The 17709-nt window shown below is 40.0% G+C and overlaps 1 protein-coding gene and 1 pseudogene across 8 annotated transcripts in view; one reads left to right on the forward strand and one right to left on the reverse strand.

The window, feature by feature from the left end:
- LMO1 (LIM domain only 1) overlaps positions 1-17709 on the reverse strand; it is a 93652-nt gene that overhangs the window by 67570 nt on the left and 8373 nt on the right. The window lies entirely within an intron of this gene.
- On the forward strand, positions 5445-5563 carry LOC132248970 (5S ribosomal RNA; annotated as a pseudogene).

The following is a 17709-nucleotide window of genomic DNA, read 5'->3' on the forward strand; positions in this document are numbered from 1 at the left end:
ACACTGTAAAATGTACCAAATTCAGCAGTGTGGAAGCACATGGTGTACATTAAAAACAAATTATATTTTGGTACTAGAAACCTGGCTAGATTAGCATTTGGTACAAATCTAGTGTGAAAAATTCTCTCAAAACCAACTTGAGCTCAAGTGTTCAGAACTAGCAGGACCCAGTGCACTGAAGCAGACCTTGGAAGACAAGGGCTCTATTCCTAGCTCAGCCATCTCTTTGCTTCTGTTGCTACTCCAAATCCTTTGTTAAGTTAGTCTATATAAAAACTTAATTTCTTTTGGGCAAGGGACAGTTTCTTATTAAATGTACATACAGCTCCAAGGACACTAGGGCTACAACCTTGATTTGGATCTCCAGGCACTATAGTAATACAACATTATGCCCTGATTTTTCCACATAATGGAAGTAGTTTAGTTTAGGACATAAAGGCCACGTCCAGATGTGCATAGACATTTGGTTCCCTGAGGACAACAAGGGGCCAGCACTGGGCTGGCCCCAGCAGCCTTACCTGGGGTCCTCCTGGGGCTGCAGCAGCAGCAATTCCACCATGCAGAGTCTAGCTAGCACTGGAGCGCAGGTTCCGCTGGCCAGGTCTGGTTTTGGGCAGCGCATATTGCCACTGTGTGCACCACTCCGTGTGTGCCATCCCTGGATATCCAGGGAACACAAAACCCCCTAAAAAACAAAAAACCCTCTGTGCTGCTCCCTTACAGTGCGGAAAACAACAGGACATGCAGTATGTGGTGTCGCAGACATGTCTGTAGCACCACATACTGCACAGCCACTCATCTGGACCCAGCCAAAGTATCTTAAAAAAACCCAAACAAACCAACCCCAAATAGGTATTTTTCAATGTCTATCAAATAGTTACGACTATTGCTACACTGGGGAGAAATGTCCCTGACAAAGAGCAAAGACAGCTAGATAGCAGTTGCTGTCAGCAATGAACAGAGTTTGCATGAAACAAAGTACACACAGTATTAAGACTGCTTTTTTGCTTAAAGCAAACTGAAAGACACTTCAGCTTTTAGTACCATAAACTCTTTCAGATACTAAAAGTTGTTCCAATCGCTCAAAGTCATGAAATGCAAGGATCAGGTTGAACACTAACTCTTTCTGCACTTACATATTAATATTGTCAGCTACAATACACTTTAAATTTGTACAAGGAATTTAAGTACATAATAGACTTTAGACTTGGCTTCATTTAATAGATATTTGTTGAGACTTAAACAAGCCAAGTTTGAATAAGTGAGATCATTACATTTTAAAATAATTATGAATATTTTATACTTAAATGGAATGAAATGAGACAGCTTGTTGTTCTAAGCCACTTCAGATGTAAACTGATATAAGAAACAACATGGGAGTTTCCTTTCAAACCATTATGGTATCTGCAAAACTGGCTTGCTTTGTAGATCTTAACAAAAAAAAACTTAAGTCAAGTCTGAGAATTGTTTATTTTCCTTTAGTAAGCACTAAAGTGCACAATGAGGCTGTAAAAATCAGGAAAGCAAACTATCTAAAGGCAAGAGTGGGCAAAGTCTGGCCCAGGGGCCAGATCCAGCCAGCAGTAGACTCCATTTCCTAGCGCCCCTTGCCCATGTGGTTGGGTCTGGTTTGCATGGAGACCCCAGCAGCAGCCACGCTGTGATAGCACAGGCCCGGGGTTTCTGTGGACACTGGCCCCAACAGCACTGACAGGCAGCAGCGGTGCCAGCCTCTTCCTGGTCACGGGGCTGAGGGCAGGCTGTGCTGCAGATGGCAGCAGGGCGGGCTCAGCTGCCACTGCCTGTGCAGGGTGAGCAGTAGTGGCAGCACTGTTGGAAGGGGTGGCTACAGGAAATTTTGGAGTGGCTATAGCCTCTCCATGCCTCCCCCCCAGCATCACCCCTGCTGGTAGGGCACGTAGCAGGATGCGGAGCTGCTCCAGAGCCCAGCTGGGATCTTGTGGCAAGTGACAGCATGATCCAGAGCCAGGGCAGAGCCACAATCTGTAGCCTGCATGGCCTGGGCAGGGACATGCAGGCAGTGGATCATGGCTCCGAACCACACTGTCACCTCTGCAAGAAGCTGGGACAAAGCCATGATCTTCTCTCTGCACGCCCCTGCCTGGAGCATTCAGGCTGCAGATTGCAGCTCTTCCCTAGCTCTGGATCTCGCCATCACCACCACAAGATCCCAGCTGGGCTCCAGAGTAGCTCTACACCCTGCTGTGCACCCTTCCAGTGCTGCTGGGGCTGGTGTCCACAGAAACCATGGCGCTATCACAATGCAGCTACTGCTGGGGTCTCCATGGAAATCAGCCCCAGCCACACGGTCAGGGGCTGCTGGGAAACAGGAGTCTGGCCAGCCGGCCAAATATGCTATTTTGCCCACCCCTGATCTAAGGAGAAGAATACATATGTGCAAGCCACACTTTCATGATTAAAATAACTTGGAAGAGACTTCAGGAATTCAGTCCCTTGCTCAAGGCAGGAACATTTCTGTCTAAACATCCCAGCCACATGTCTGTCTAACCTCCACTTAAAACTTCCAAAAAATGGGGATTCCACCACCTGTGTAGATAATCTGTCCCAGTACTTATATACCATCGCAGTCAGAAGAGTCTTCCTAATATCCACTCTAAACTTCCCCATTGCAATTTAAGCCCATTACTACTGTCAACACAGATATGTTAAGACAGCCTCAAGAGGGATTAACTTGGTGAAGGTTTCAGTTTTGTCTTTGTTTAAAAAAAAAAAAAAAAAAAAATCTTTTTCCTTGTGGGCATCACCAAAATAGAGATTAAGTCACAGTTAGGGACTTGAATGCATCTAAGGAGCTGGTTAAACAAGACAGCAAGCCAGGTATTCCAAGCATAAATGCTGAACTAAAAAGACAAAATAAGAGTAGCATCAGTGTTGGAATAAGATACATGTTTCAGGGGTATAGGCTGTAGTTGTGTTGGTCTAAGGACATAGGCAGACAAGGTTCTTGGAGTAAAGCTAGTATCTTTTATTAGACCAACTAAAAAATAGTTGGAAAATTTCTTCTTTGCAAGCTTTCCGGTACATGTCCTTCGTTACGCAGAGGAACGGCATTTGTACCGGAAAGCTTGCAAAGAATAATTTTTCCAACTATTTTAGTTGGTCTAATAAAAGATAACGGATTTACTCAAAGAACCTTGCATGCCACAATAAGATCAACGACATTTGTTAAACTATAACATTTGATAAAAAGCAAAGACTGACAAAGAGAAACACCATATTAAAGTGCTCTGTTTATTGCATGCAAAATTAACACAATGTGTAAAGCAAAGTACACAACTGTTAAACTGCAAAGAGCCTGATACTAGTATATTTCTATTTTGGAAAAGGGACCAGACTGAGGGCTAGTAAGTCCCTGGGTATTTTTTTTTAAAGGAAAAGACGCACCTTTACAATGAACTGTTCCATCTGAATCAAATGTCCACCACTTTCAAATGATATTAGAACAGATCTCCTTTCCCTCCTCTCTACCCAATCAGGAAATATGGTATGCTCTCTCTAGCTTGTTCAGAGTGCTGCCTGGGGCAGCTGTTCTTACCATGGTCATGGCTTCAGATACATGCATAGCACAAGGTTCTTCTGTATGCTGCACTGTAACTCTGCTTAAAGGAACACAGAAATAGCATTGGGCACAATTTAAGCTGAGATGTACACTACAGCAGTGCCTCTCTTGTTGCTCTAATTCAGCAGTCTGCCAAAGCAAGGCTTTTATAACAGTCACAAGAGAAAAACAGCCCCAGGCTTTAGTTTGGTGTTCAGTCTCAGCCCACAATCTTTTCTTCCTTCCCTTCCATCACCTCCAGGCAATATTAGGAGGAAATCCAGAAGGGAATGGAAGAGAAACCAAAAGCCCTATGTTAACTTAACAATCGAGTAGAAGGAATGTTCCTTGTTGAACAGCACTTAGATACCAACATGACAGACAGCTATAAATCCAAAACAAATTGCCTAGATTTGATAATCCTCTGTAATGGTGGTCACTAATATCTAGTTACAGAAAGATCCAAACAAAAAGCATCCAAAAATCTAAACTTTGCTTTGAATTTCTGATCTAAAAGTTTATCCTCGATGTAGCCCACAGGCCAGATTCATCCTGTAAAGCTCTCTCTTCCATCCTGTAGGGCTCCTAGAGGGCTCAGGATAAGCAGGAGCCAGACCCATCACCTAATTCCAGGATACAGAGTCGTTGTTGAGGACTCATTTTAGTGGCATCAGAAGTGCAAGCGATGGCTGTGTTAATTGCCATGGGTGACAGAGCTGCTGTGTCGGCTCAGGAAGCCACAGGAGTTAACAATGCTCGCCCGCAATGTTATCAGAGATGGGTCCAGATCTGACTTGTGAGGAGTTCAGCAGTTTAGGTCTGGTCTAGGGGACCAAATGAGTTTGAAACCACTGACTTATACCACAGTGTCTGTTAGGTTTGGGTAAGACCTTACCCACCACTGTTTTAATGTGAGTGGAATATAACCCTAACCTACTTATTTTAACTATTTGAAAGAAAAGTGCAAGATGCAGAAGCAGAACTCAACAGGGAAATGGGAGGGAGCAAGAACTTCCTCAGGCTTGTACTTTGTCTCAAGTGAACTAATTCTCTCTTCAAAAAGTCCTTGTGGGAACTTGAACATCACTGGCTGAGTTGCAGGGCTGCTGGCACTAAAATAGTTCAGTTCCCACTGTCATGCTGCTGAGCACAGCTACAGAAGTGGAAATACGCTATAAGGTTCTGTTTTGAAGGACTTTAAATAACTTTGGTTTCTTTCTTTTTCTTTTTTTTTGATAGTAAATGGAAGCATGGTCCAGCAAACCCAAAGCTTGGGCAAGATAATGGGAGTTATGGTCAATATCAGTTGTAAGGGCATATTTTTACAAAAGAAGCTAGAAAAGTACGTCCCTATGGTCTGTATGCATCATATGCATGCACCTGTATAGGTGGTTTGGACAGGGATGATCCTGCCTGTGGCAGGGGTTGGACTAGATGACCACTAGAGGTCCCTTCTAGCCCTACTTCTCAATTCCTTGACCTACATTCCCAGCATTTTTAGTGAAATTAAGCTTCTATTAGAGCAATGCTGGGCGTGCACCAATAAGCATTCTTGAAAGAGTATGTTGGATTTGCCCTGGACACACCCCAAACATCAGCTACGGGTTTTTGGGGTTTTTTTGTTTTGTTTTTTTTTTGGTATTTCACACACGTGGAACACAAGAGGAAGACTGCAAAAACACTTTTACCTTCACGACCCATGTCACAAGTGACCATGTCCATTCAGCTTCTATTCAACTAGATGGAGTTCACACATACTATGGTATAAAGTTACTGTTGCCATTTGAAATCAGTTCAATCAATGCTATACACACAGAGTAGCATTTGAAATCAGTTTTAACTTAATTCTTAGCAACAACTTGCTGCCTACAGCCAGACCGGGCTGATCACACCCAATCCTGTCCAATCTCGGAAACTAAGCAGTCCCGGGCCCGGCTAGTACCTGGATGGGAGACCGCCTGGGAATCCCGGGTGCCGTAGGCTGCCCGTCCTTTTTACAAGAAACAATGGCCACAAGCTAGCGGAGAGCAGATTTAGATTGGACATTAGGAAGAACTGTTTCACAGTTCGAGTGGCCAGGGTCTGGAACGGGCTCCCAAGGGAGGTGGTGCTCTCCCCTACCCTGGGGGTCTTCAAGAGGAGGTTAGATGAGTATCTAGCTGGGGTCATCTAGACCCAGCACTCTTTCCTGCTTACGCAGGGGGTCGGACTCGATGATCTATTGAGGTCCCTTCCGACCCTAACATCTATGAATCTATGAACTAAAACCGCAAACAGTGTCCTGACCCTTGCAAGTCAACTGGAAGAACACAGTATTTGCAGAAAATCTTCAGGCTTTAATCAGACTCTCAGTGGGTTTTAAAGGGATACTACAGCATCACTTTGTAAACATCTTTACAGTGGAAATAAAGATTACTTCTGAGCTAGCCAATTACTCAGTCCCAGAAGATGTATCATACAGTCATAATGGAATGAACTATGAAAGAAAATTACATCTTAAAGCAGGTGGTAGCAACCTCAAACCTTGACTCAGGTGTCTGCAGCCAGCACTGTACCTCATAAGTCATAAAGTAGATTAGTTTCCTAGAAATTTGTATTGGAAAATGCCCATTTGGTCGGTCGTCTAGTCCCTTCTCCAATCAGAGCAAGATTGTTCCCAAGGGCACATAACAATGCATTACTCAAAACTGTGCACATATTAAAAGCATGCCTATAATCAGTTCAAGCTCATTTGAGAGGCAGGTATGGTATTTAAAGAAAGATCAACAGAACTTCTCTTTTAGTGACCCATTATGTTTGGTTTGTCACATCATTGCAAAGGTGAAAAAAGAAAGCAGTCGATGAAGCAGTTTTCAGTAACACAAACACACTGTAAATGAGCCAAAATTCAGGGAAAAAAAGTTGACGAAACGGAGTAGAGGAAGTAAAAGAACATTAGTGAGTTGAGCACTGAGACTTCACTTCAGACACTACCATTAAGCAATCTCTTTTTGCATTACTTTAAAAATTCATTTTAGCATTCAAAGTCACTGCACTTTATTTTGGAGAGAGATAATTACTGACTTTAAAAAAAATCAGTTATTTACTCTGGAGCTATTACAAACTAATGTGTAACAGACATCATCTGATGGGCCACAAAGGCTCCAAAGGCTTTAATAGCCTCACAGGTCAAGACCTATTTGAAGGCTTTAGGGTTTGTGGATCATTGATCCCAAATAGAGCACTGCAGGCAGCACCTGCACAGCAAGTTGCATGCATAAAAGCCTTATGTTTTGTGAAAGGCTGCAGCTTCTGCATTTTAACACAAAGACCTACAGAAACAGTCTGCATGTCCTTAAATTTTATGTCACCTGCAAAGCTGTGTTTTAATAAGCATCCTTCAAAAACCATGGGGGTGTGGGGAGGAAACCATCTCCTTTGCCATATTTCGCCTTTTTTGGTTTTTGGGCAAAAGCAGTCAAATGAAGTAAGAATAGGAAAAATGACTGTTTTTTCTATTAAGTTAAGGTATTCTCAGGTAGGGATCTGATAGGCAGATTTTCCAGTAAAAATGAATTTTCATGAAAATAGAAGTTTTATATGAAAACAACAACATATCCTCTACAATATGGCATAAATTCCCCTTCTAGAACATCTAGATCAACAATCATGGCAAAGAAAAATGTAGAGTTTCTCACAAGGATGAAACTGAAAAAGAACAGTGCAAGCGTTTGGTTCTCTGTCCCGTTATTTGGACCAGAAAACCTACTGGGGAGTTTTCCGAGTGACAGAGGACCATCACTTAGCATTTAAAGAGCAGCATTCACATTGTAGAAAGGTAAATTCAGTAGGTTTGGGGATCACTCTGTATGCTCTAAAATAGAATAAGTGATGAACAAATGCATCTTAAAAATGAGATGTCTGATATTCATTCCCCCCATCTCTCCCAGCTCCAGGAGCTAAAAGTTACCATATTTTTTCCTCCTCAAGGGAAGGCTACCTGGGGATGGGAAGCAGCAGGTTTTTTAAATTTATTTCCCAAGATAGAACACTGGCCCAAATTCAGTTTTCTGATAGACATAATATTGAGAGGTATGGTGTTTTTATTAATGATTTTTCAGATCCTTCTATTCATGTGCATGTGAAAACAAATACAGGTCACTATTCAAAGCTTAATTTAGAGATGCTTCGATGTATGACAGATTACTTAGGGGGGAAAAGGTTGAGAAATAGTGAATGCGTCTGAAAGACGAGACAGATGGTTATCTTACCTGCTATGGAACCCTAAGGTAGTCATCTGCCAATCAAAGTTATTAGTTCATATGAATCTCTTTAGAATTTAATTGTTAAAATATATTCTTGGAACATATGCAACATAGATTTTCTTTTTTAAAACAGAATTGTATGCAGGGCAGAAGGACCATTACACTAATATTAAAATGTCAGAGGTTTAAGCTTGTGTTGGTTTAGTCATAAGTTACCAACAACCACTGATGGCAGACATAAAGCCTTCCTTAAATTATTAAGCATAAAACAGCAGACTGTAATATTTTGCTAAACTGAAGTACAGACACAGACAAAGATGTCATTTCAATATTTGAAACCGGCAAGTTTAATTTAAAATAAGAGCAAACCAATAAGCTCAGAAAATAGCAATGTGAGAGAGGAAAATTACACTGCTAGAGAAAAAAAGTGGAAAGACTTAAGAAATTTATAAAAGTAATCTCCAAGTGGAAATTAGAAATCAACCCCTAGAAACAGAATAACACAAAAGAAATATTACTGTCCACTTTCTAAATCAATATAACACTGCTACACGACAGAATTACCATGGTAACTCAAGTAAAAAGAATAAAGCAATTCTTATTATTTCAAAATAAAATCACAGCCTGAAGCCCAGCTTTTATTACAACTGCTGATAGATCGCTGGCTTGTATTTATCTGAAATATTGCTTTTCAATCAGTTATTTTATGAATGTACAAATTTCACTGAGCAGCCAACTTAAAGAGTGCATGTTAAAAAAAAAAAAAGCAAGCCAATGAAATCGATTATACCTGAACATAAACATTTTTAAAGTGGCAGTTCTGTTACGTTTTCTACTTAATCCAAATTAAAGAGAAAGATGTAGGAACAAAGAAAAGGAAAAAAAAGTGAAAGCTTCTTCAGTCTGACCTCTAAATTCCTGCACATGGATTCTTAGGCCTTCCAAAAAAAATACAAACCACACACATCCTAAGTATTCTAGCAGTCACACAAGGACACCATTTTTGCGCGTAAGGGCTATACATCTATTCTCTTGTGGTCAGAATACAAGAAAACATTGACTAAACAAAAAGTTACTCAAGGATGTTTTGACTTGCCCTGCTGGATACTTCAGAGATTTAAACTCCTGTTTGTACAGTGTGGGAAATGCATCTAGGGTAGGACACTAGTCTGCATTAGACATTGAGACCATTCTAAAAGCAGAGCTCAGATAAAGTTCCCTCACGCCTTCAAAGCTGGTGTTCCTTGTGCTAATGTGCTTAAAAGGTGGCAAGCCAGCAGGTTACCTTCTGCTCCCCTCCCCCTCAGATGTTCAAAAGAACATTGATCAGGAACTGAAAGCAACAGTTCTCTTAAAAATAGCAATGTTTCCTACCACCCCCTGCCATTCTTCAACAGAGGAATAAATCTTTCAGGCTTGTTGAATATGCAGAAGTTTTAACTAGGGCAGGGGCAATGATGGTAGCAACCCTGCAAGTTTCACTTTGACAACCACTGCCTAAAGAAATGTTAGGCCACAGCTATAAAGCAGGACCAGCTACTGCACGATACCACATTGCACTATAACCACGTCAGGATATTTTTGTGGACCATGTAGGCAAGAAGTGTTTTGGAACTTGGCATTTCCATGCATGGAAGAAAAACGCGTTCTAGAAGAGTTCTCTCTCTCTCTCCCCCCCTTTTTTTTTTTTTTTAGTCTTCAGAGTGGGGGTTAGGGGGCAAGTCATCAACTGGATCTAACTTTTGTGATGCCCAGAAATAGACTAACCTAGCGGTAACCTAAGCACACAGGACAACGTTGTAACTCTATCGTAAACTCAGCGAGAAGACGTACTATCCCAGCAAGAGACTAGAAAAGGAGAATTACTAATAATAAAGTGGCTTCCAGTCTTGTCATGGACTAGCGGGCCTAACTAATCTGTTCTGCACCTGGTCAAGGGAGCCAAGGCCATTCAAACTCTTCTTCTCCGCTTACCACACCCCATCTATTTTGCTCACAACAGTGAGTAGTGGGGCCCACAGCCTCTGTTCTCCCTCACCATGACTGAAGTGACCATTTGAGCAGCTTCCACTCACCTGAGCAGTAGAGCCAGTGCTGTGTAGCCAGAGACATCTAGACTACCCTAACTAGGGTACTTGAATTTCACTTTTAAAAACCTCCCTGCTATCTCTGGTTTAGGTACATCATAGAATCATAAGAAAGTAGGGCTAGAAAGAACTTCACAAGGTCATTTAGTCAATTCCCTTGCTCAAGGTAGGATCATCTCCGACTAAACAATTCCACTCGTGCATCTGTAACCTGCTCTTGAAAGTTTCCATGGATAGAGATTCCACAACTTCTCTAGGAGAGGTATACCGTACTGTGGAGTACGGTACAGATGGCCGACGTGCTGTAAGAGCACCGAAAGAGCCTCTATAAAGATTCAGTCCATCACAATTGGATTTTAAAAGAAAGATGGGTATAATGTGTCAGTACCTTGTGCCTTCATTTCACCATCTGTAAAATGGGTCTAATAAACCGATGTATTTTGGAAGAAATTCCTTTACATTCCTAGAGGTCTTGCCAACATAAAGTGACAAAAATGTGTCTTCACAAGACAAATACTAAAATGAATCTTAAGCCACATGGCAGCTGTCCTTTGTATTAAATGTTTATTTGTTCTTACTGCATCATGTCCACATCCTCTCAAAGTCAAGTGACTTATTAGTACTGTGATACAAAAGTAACATTACTGCCATTAAAGCAGATCAAGAATCGCAGTAGTACTCAGGTCTGTCCGAAGATGCATGCTGTGCTGTTGTGTACTAAGAGTCCCTATAAAAAATTCTCTCTATTACAATTATGTTTTTAAAAGGAAGATAGAAACAATACAGCCTTAATTTCCACATGGGCTGCTTGGAGGTCCTACTATACACTCAAACATATGGTATCTATTTGTATTTAGAACACTCTTTCTGGAGTCTTTAAAGCAGCTGATGTCTCAAGCATACACAGATTAGAGAGAGGGCAGGAGACAGAGGAGAGAAAAAAAAGTCCTGTTCTGTCTGACACACTGAAATAGGACACTCTAAACTGCACTTAGTGTTCCTTTAAATGAAAAATGGCTAAAGTAGTAGGTTGCAGAGAAAGAGACGCTAAGTAGAGATAGTTAAAGAGTTTTTATTCAAATAAAGTCTTGCCCCAGGAGATGGAAGGAGAAGCCTGAAATATGTTGATTTAGATTTACATGCATTAAAAGCATCAGTGTGACACTTTTTGTAGAAGAAAAAACCCAACCTTCGTTGTTATACATGACAAAACAGCAACCAAATGTTTGCTTTGATCCCAGCGCATAAAGGGTGAAGCTTTTAGGCAAGGAGCGGCAGGTGATCTCAGCTCTTCTGCAAGTCCTAATGCTCCTAAAAGCCACTCTTCCAGTTTCTGTAATTGGGCATCAGTAGTTAATGTAGTATTGACTGCATTACATGCTCCTGTGCATCCTCTCACTAATGCCAATTGCATCACCTTGTACATTTACCATATTGCTTAGCCAATAGCTGTTAAAAGCAATCCAAATCATGAATCATATAGGAAACTTTTAGCAAGACACGACATCCAAAGGAGACAATTTACAGTTGAGTTAATCTGGGTACATTAGTGAGACATGGATTCAGGAAGACAGACCAATTTATGTTACTTTAGTTTTACCCTTTATTGGTTTGTATAGGCAAATGAATGGAAGGGCACAGAGTAAAAACAGATATAAAGAGAGTCCTTTTCAAAACAGAGCTGCATTCTGTGCAGACAGGTCAAAGGGTTTGAGACTGATGCCTACTACAGCCTTTCATATCCATAACAAGGTACTTAGAGAAATCATTTTCCATAAAGGAGGATAAAAATGAATATATAATGGATTCTATAATAATAAATAACGTTAAGTATCCCTAACTATAAACATATTAGATAGGACTGAGATGCCAGGATTATCTGAGACATATACAACACCATCCATCCTTGAAGTTCCTTTCAAACATCTTCAGGAACTACAATGGGATAACGAAGCCCACAGAGTAGTTGATCTTTGTTTGTTCGTTGAAAAACTCTTCGAAGTAGAGAACATAACTCCACACTGGCTAGATACTATTATGAACCTTCTTGAGCAGACGCCACAATCTTGAGTAAAGGGTCCCCTTTCAGAAGCTGCTTTAACATAAAGACTGAGCAAAGATGGCTTTATTGAGGATGGGATTTTTATTGGGGGTGGGGAAGGGGGTAAGGAGGAGGGGTGGTTTTCGGTTCTGGGGACTTTACCCGCCACAACTGAATGAAACTAGATACTACAAGAATGACTACAATAGCTGATCCACACTAACTAAAAGGTAGAACCAGCCTAGAAATAAAACAGGTAGCAGGTGACATGGATCTGAAAGGACACTCTCTCACTAGGTGTCTGTCAAGAACAAACAGTGAATTGTAGTGATATACCTCAAGTTTTAAAAGTGCCATTCTGCTCTTCTGTTCAAGCTTCATAATGACAGAAAAAGTTCAGGCTGGATAGAGAGGTGATGCTGAAATGTGAGGTGCACCATCTAGTGTAAGCCATCAATAATTTGCAAGTTGGGGAACAAATGGAGAACTGAATACCTGTCTGAAATATTACAAGTGGAAAACAAATTGCACATTTTAAATAATCCAGAATACTTGGTTCTCTAAGCACTATTTCACAGTTCCCCTTCGAAAAGGTTGCATACACAGGGAAAGTGCCAAAACAAAACATTTTCACTAGCTGATCAATTTAAACAGCTGTGGTAAAGCTGCAGTCACTGGCACCATCATTAACAATTTAAAGCATGGCTGCTTTTGTCTTCCTTCCCAGTTACATTCTCATTATGCTTTTTTTATTTATTAGAAATACAGTCCTCTGGAATACATTTCTATATCTCAGACCCATAATAAACCAAATAGGAACATCCCTGGCTTTGCCCCAAGTGGATGTTTACATGGGGAGGTGCATAATTGTTAAATTTTGAACCAGATTCTCTTCACTCACTCATACATATGCATGAATCTTACACTTTTCTCTTTTAGGAACAGAGCATAATTGTTGAAGCCCACAACTACCTAGCATTCATTTAGCTTCCCAGAGACATCTTTTCAAGTTTGATCAGCAAGATTACAACTCTAAATACCAAAAGAAAAGAATTCACCAGTGATCATTCAAATAAATTCCTTTGTACAAATGCACATTATGCAGCTCATAGATACTGTTGAATAAATTTTATTTGCAAAAATTTTCACAACAAGATAAAAACTTTTGTGTTTATATATTTGTGGAAGCGATACCCAATGCCAGTCTTGAAAACTTTTTGTGGACCTGGGAGTTAAGTGGGAAAGAGACCCACACACATTAACAGTCAGTAGAGCATTCACAAGCCATGAATAAGCCAAATTGTAAGTCTACTTTGTGGAAAAGTGTTATAGCTCTCCCCTTTTCCCCTCAAGTTACTAGTGAATAGGTGCTACATTTACTGAATAAATCACTCCCTATACACAGTTCACCACACTGGAAATGGGGTGACAATTTTTATGCCATCTAAAATAACATTTCTGTGTTCTAAATGATGACAGTTCTGTACAGTTTTAAAAACATATAGACCCATTAGAGTTTTACTGTTTGGCAGTTTGCAATATCTGTAGCGTATTCTCTCCTTTTACCCCACCATGCTTAATGCCATTATTCTGATTTGAATTGATTTAAAATAAAATATCTTATTTGCCATAAACTTTCATAGGCTTTACCAAAGATAAAATGCTTTAAAGGTGCACTCAGTACTAGTGCTAAAAGAGTACTTATTCTTTAGTAGCACTTTGATAGTTTTCCAATGAAAGCTAACTTTGCTGTAAGCCTAATTCTTTGGCCTAGGTTAAACAAAACTTTGAACAGGAAATTCACATTTACAAATAGTGCACAACTGTCTCTAGTGTCTCTAAATCTGAAAAACCTAAAAAAGCTTCCAAATGAAATCAATTAATCTGCCAACCATGATAAAATTCTTAACCATTTAAGAAACATATTTCAGACTCTTCTGTGACCCTTTATCGCCAGACCTAATGGATTACTTTATTAATAATGCACTGCTCTTAAAAGGAATTTTTTTTGAAGATTCTACACTGTAAGAAGAGTCTCTTAAGAGTGGCTACAGCAAACAGATTGATATTTTATTATCTTTCACGAATACAACATAAAAATTGAATACCGACCGAGAAGAAGATAAATTCTGTTGCCCTTCCTATGTATCTAGCATAATTTTATTGTGTTCAAAGCACAATTAAAGCTAAATAACTTCCAAGATTCAGTCTTTCATCTTCTGTCTCACCCCCAAAGCTGGAGAACTGTTTCCAACTTGTTTTAAACAAATAATATGCCTTGAAAACAATGGTCCCATAGGTCCCAAGAGCACCTAGAAATGACGAACAACAAAGGTTTGAAAAGAAGCCTGGCTACTGTTTTTTAATAACCTATCGCAGCAGACAATAGTGATCTTGATTGCATGGCAGGAGTGTAGCTATAAAACATAATTTGCTGCTATTAGAAGTGTAGACTTCTCTATTTCCATTATGGATGGGCAACTACTTCCATGAATTTAAGAATGTAAACATTGAGAACCATGGAACTTGAACCAGACTTAACTCTTTTTGCATTCATTAAATAAAGTGGAGAGCATTTTAAAACCAACTTGTCAACTTTCACCTGATGCCGAGTTTGCCAATTCCTATGGAAGGAAGTTAACCTAATACAGCCTGTTCTAGGAGATCCTACCCCGTAAAATTTGGGCAAAATCTGATCTTTTCAGTGCCTACTGGAATCCCACCGTTGTACAAATTTATCCATCAAGTCACACTCTACTCTCACCAGATACTTGCTTTCTTGTCTTCAGCTCCCAGCAGCACTACAAGTTTTTATTTATATATAGTCACTTCTGTGCATTTCTGTTCATGCTACTTCTGTGCTTCTAACTGCACCCACACTTTCACACGTACTCTTCAAGATCTCGATCGTTTCCTTTCAGGATTCCAACCAAGACCCACTGCAATTAAAATTTAGACTGCAGGCAGCATGACTGGCCCTCCCCATAACTATACATGCAACTCCACCAACAATGGAAATATCAGTCCTTCACCACCAGAAGATCCAGAATGTTTTTACCCTTGGAATGAGGTGACTTCTAGGAGGATGTGACGTTTGTTTGGGGTTTGGGGTTTTTTTTTTTCTGTAGTGGACACAGGAAGCCACGGAGTGATGAGTCCAAGGGAAGGTTCTAGATAGAAGGGAAGAGAGCAAGTAAGCATGCGCAAGTAGCAACTTTAGGAATTTAGTATTAGATAATCAGGATGACAGTGAAATTCTACATGCCATGTTGGCAGAAAGAGACTCTGCTGTTTTCACTTGACACTCATTTTCCGCATCCCTCCTTGTCTGGTCCTTCAGTAAACCTGTCTGGGAAATTTGCCATTTCCTTTTTTAGTATCATCAGCAATATATGGAACACTCTTTTCCCCTCTGATGGCACTATTTCCTATTAAGCTTGTATGCGATCTATAGCTACCTTGATATTGTCCTTACAGACATCCATATAACAGTAGTGTCCTGCATGGATTGTCATGACCTGATCCTGTTCCAGATGTGCAGCATTTCACACATTCATTTATAAAATGAATCCATGGCTCTATTCTCCTGGCTGGAGTCCTATGTCACCAGTTATTCTTTTCATAGAGTTTGCAGAAAGGAGGTGGAAGATGCACCTTTATTCATATCATAGTGGGGCCCCTCCAGGCTTGGCAATCTGGTGACTGTGGCAAACAGAAAAGCTAATCTCTTTAAGTCAGAACATCTTGCTATTAAAGTTTTTTAAAAGTTTTTGTGGCCCTATTTCATCATAGGGTGAAATATTTTGATGCCCAACCGAGAGATTAATTCTCCTTATGCTTTCCTCCTAACATATGTGAATATTGTTGGATTATCAACTGATGCTTCAACACACAGAAGAGATTAAGACACCCAGTTCCACTTGCTAAATATTTTAAGAGTGTCCAGATTAAACTACTCCTACAGGTACAGCCACGGTGCATAGACATCAAACCTGGCTTGGTTTTTTGTTGCTTCTATGTTGTCCGCTTATTTAAAAAAAACAAACAAACGAAACTCCTGTTAACCGCTTACTTCAAATCTAGTTTCAAAAGCTGTAACATTTGCTGCCATGCTAGCCTTTGATTTCTTTAACAGGTCTCCTTACCCCTGGCCAGTAATACCCCGATGTTTTGAAGGGGTGGGGGGGTGGGGGGGAGGAGGTTGCCATTCTTGAACTATTAAGCCCTTGCTCATTGACTGGTCTGTCATAAAGGTCCACATACTAGAATAGGCAATGTAAATGCAAGGTGGGAGACTTAAGTTTGCTCTATTTAACTTATTCAACTTCTATTTTTAATGTGTGGTACCCATAGTTTTATGCTGTTGGGTACTGGCACTAGGATTAAATGTGTTCTGACAACTGCTTTCACACATGTAAAAAAAAGTGTGATTAACGTATTCTTTAATATTTGATTTCAAAGACACTGTCTGGTTACTATAACACATTATGCAAAAGGCAACTTTTTCCCCCCCCACATGACTTCCATGGTTTCTCTTAGTGCATTTCATGCCACAAAATGCCTATTACTAAGCTGTTCCTTATTGTTAGCAAAGATCACAGCAAGGATAAGCTGCAGCATATTCCTAATTATTATTATTATGCAGATTTTTTTTTTTTTTTGTTGCTTCAAGCATTACTTGCACATACTTGAAAGTTTGATCCCTATACAACCCATTACCAATTTTATGCAGGTAACAGCACTGCCTCAAAACACAAATAATTAATTTGGGCTATGTTGCATGCTATACCATCATTGTATACTAGATTTCTGAGTGCAAGTGTGAACTGAAAAGGAAGATTTAACAAGATGTGGGAGAAGCTTCTTTTGTTTAGAAGAAAAAAAAAAAATTTTAAAAAAAAAAACCTTAAAAAGCAGCACACCATGTGTGGTCCAACAAAAAAACCTGCAAAAAAAGCCAGCCAGCCAAACATGTCTTATTCACAGAAAGGTTACAAGAGGAGCCTTATGCCTCTAATAAAGTAAACTCAACTTTACTTTAGTAAATTTAACTTAAGACTGCCAAAAAAAATAACTGAGCACCTTTGAGCACTGAGCTGCTTCAAAGCCTTTGAAATCCAGTCAGCTTAATTTGTTTTTTCTAGCATAAGCAATACTCAGCTACTTAGTCCCAGCCATCTGCAAGGTTGATCCAGAAGATGTCTAACAGATGCTTTGGACCTACTTTATTTTAAGTTCTAATATGGTTACAAGAAAACTGATGAGAATCAATACAAAACTGAAATTTCTAGTTCAAAATATCAGGATTCCAACTCAACTATTACAGCATTGCTAAGAATGCACATGTATGTTACACCTGTAACAAGTGACATGATGATTTTTCTATTCAGAGACAAGACTTCATGAACGTTCATAAAAAACACAGAAGAATCAGATAAAGCTTGATGGAGGGGTTGTGTCTGCGCGTGTAAAGCAGCAGAAAAATCGTGGTGAAAAATTCCACACACATTTTATCCACCACACCAAGCATGTCAAGCTGAGGTTGGAGTGCTTGCATGCCACTCCATAAATAAGTCCAAGTAGCTTGGTGCTTGCAAACAAGCCGAAGTGAACTGATCGTGTAAAATAAATTATATTAAGCAATGGCAGTCCTCCAAATACATGACAAAAGGCAATGCAAACAAAGCTGAAGCTAAAAATGTAGACCATAATTTTAGATATTGTTTTCAATGTTGAGAGACTTCACCATGACAATTA

Source organism: Alligator mississippiensis, chromosome 2, assembly GCF_030867095.1.
Source record: "Alligator mississippiensis isolate rAllMis1 chromosome 2, rAllMis1, whole genome shotgun sequence".
NCBI classification, from domain to species: Eukaryota; Metazoa; Chordata; order Crocodylia; family Alligatoridae; genus Alligator; species Alligator mississippiensis.